The sequence below is a fragment of the Choloepus didactylus genome, chromosome 1 (genome assembly GCF_015220235.1).
Source record: "Choloepus didactylus isolate mChoDid1 chromosome 1, mChoDid1.pri, whole genome shotgun sequence".
Classification (NCBI taxonomy): Eukaryota; Metazoa; Chordata; class Mammalia; order Pilosa; family Megalonychidae; genus Choloepus; species Choloepus didactylus.
The window spans coordinates 157,813,119-157,815,800 of record NC_051307.1 but is presented as its reverse complement, the minus strand read 5'-3'; positions in this window follow the sequence as shown (position 1 = coordinate 157,815,800).

Sequence of the window (2,682 nt, the reverse complement as noted above, 5' to 3'; positions counted from 1 at the left end):
GAAGATGACTCCATGTGCACTGCCATGTGACAGGAAAATCAAGGAACCCTAGAAGTCGCCAGCTAGCCAGAAGCTACCAATCCTGGGAGGAAACAAGCCTTCTGTCCTCTGAAACAGTGAGCCAACAAATTCTTGTTTTTAAGCCATTCCATTTTATGGAATTTGTTTTAGCAGCCAGGAAACTAAAACATCATATGGGGGTAGGGTAAGCATTTACAAAGCAAAGTACAATAATACAGGATTTTCTACATGATTACCTTGTAACATGTTCGTTACTTCTACTTTTTATGGCTTCAAATTACTGTCTAGTGTCTCTTTTTTTTAGCCTGAAGGACTCCCTTTAGCATTTCTTTTTTAAAATTATTATTTTTTTAATTAGGGAAGTTGTATGTTTATAGAAAAGTCATGTAAAAAGTACAATGTTCCCATATGTTCCTCCTATTGTTGACACTTTATATTAGTATGGTACCTTTATTATAATTGATAAAAGAATATTAAAAGAGTACTATTAAATATAGTCCATAGTTTACATTAGGTGTATTTTTCCCATATACCACCCTATTCTTAACACCTTGTATTAGTATTATATATTTGTTATAATTCATGAAAGAACATTCTTAAATTTGTACTATTAACTCCAGTCCATTGTCCACAACAGGGTTCACTGTGTTATACAACCCCATTTTTTAATCTTACAACTTTTATTCTTGTAACATTCATGACCCAAAACTTTCCTTTTAACCACATTCACATATGTAATTCAGCACTCTTAATTACACTCATAATAATGAGCTACCATCACTGTTGTCCATTTTTAAACACTTGCAATCAACATAAATAGAAATTCTTCACAAATTAGCAGAATTTGAGCAAATGAGCAAATGAGCAGCTTCTCATTTTTTAGCTCCATTCTATCTCCTGGTAACCTATATTCTAGATTCCAACTCTATGAGTTTGGTTATTATAATTGGTTCATATTAGTGAGCTCATAAATAGACTGAAAATCAGTTATCTCAATTTATATCTCAAGAAGCTAGCTAAAAGAAAAAGAAACAGAAAAGGACAGTAGAAGACAGGAAATGATCCAGCTATAAGCAGAATCAATTAAATAATAAGCAGACATAAAATAGGGAAAATAAATGTAGCCAAAGTTGATTATTTTAAGATTAATTAAAATTAAATTAATAATTAATCTAGCAAGACTGATAAAGGGGGGAAAAGGAATAAACACAAAACACCTATATCAAGAATTAAAAAGGAACATTGATACAGATTCTATAGACATTAAAATAAAAGAATATTAAATCTTTATCCCAATAAAATTTTCAAATTTAGATAAAATTGAAAAATTCACTGAGAACACAACTTCACAATCAGTTTTCAAAACACAACAAATTGAAAAAAAATCTGTAAGTCCTCTAGTTATGAAAGCAATATAATCTGAAATATAAAATCACTGGGCCGGAGCAGAGGGGCTGGAGGTAGGACTGCTGCCAGTGTGGATATCTGCAATTGGAGTGTCGGTGAGTTTCCAGCAGGGCAGTGAGGGCAGAGTCGTGATCGCCTATTTCTCAGGTTCTTGTCCCTGCTCAGAGGAGCCAGGTTTGCAGGTCTGCACCTTGGCCAGCCCTGGCTTTCATTACTTGGCAGTGATGGCAGTAGCTATGACAGACCTTCCGGTGGGGACGAGCTGGCATGTCAGCGTGGATTACCTGAGAGAAGAGAGACCCTCCAGAGCAGGCACAACCTCTGCCACGCCTGCAGCTGCCAGCCCCGGGAGGGTCTGTGGGACACAACCCCATGTCTTGGGTGTTGCCCGAAGAGAAGCATGAGGAGGAATCTTTAGCCGGGCAATGGGATTGGAATTGCCAAGATTCCAGGCCCAAGAAACCCAAATTGTGTATAAAACAGAACAATTGGTTTCTGACACTAGTTTGTGAGAAAACTCTAGATAGAGGTTCTCTTCCCATAACTGGAACTGCTATCTGAGGTCCAAAAAGAGATCTTCCCTGAATCTAGGCACAGGAAGAAGAAGCTCACAAGTTATATTCGGCCCCTAAAAGACTAGAGTGGAAGATGTTAGTATATGTGTGTGTGTGTGTGTGTGTGTGTGCTAGCCATCAGGCCAAAACACCAAAACTAGAATATAAGCTTCCCAAGGCAGGGGTTTGTCTATTTTATTCATTGGTATATCCCCAGGGTCCTAAGCAGAGCCTGACTCATAAAAGACCCTCAATGAATATTCATTGAACGAATGAATGAATTAGTTGAATACAAAGGGGGATGTGCTGGTTTGGATGTATTATGTCCCCCCAAATGCCCTTATCTTTGATGCAGTCTTGTGTGGGCAGGAAACGTATTGGTGTTGATTGGGTTGGAGACTTTTGATTGGATATTTCCATGGAGATGTGATCACTCAACTGTGGGTGAGATCTTTCATTGGATAATTTCCTTGGAGGTGTGGCCCTGCCCATTCAGCATGGACCTTGATTAGTTTACTGGAGCACTATATAAGCTCAGACAGAAGGAGAGAGCTTGCTACAGCCAAAGGGACACTTTGAAGAATGCACAGGAGCTGAGAGAGGAACTGCAGTTTACAGAGACATTTTGGAGACGGCCTTTGAAAGCAGACTTTCGCTCTGGAGAAGCTAAGAGAGGACAAACGCCCTAAAAGCAACTGAG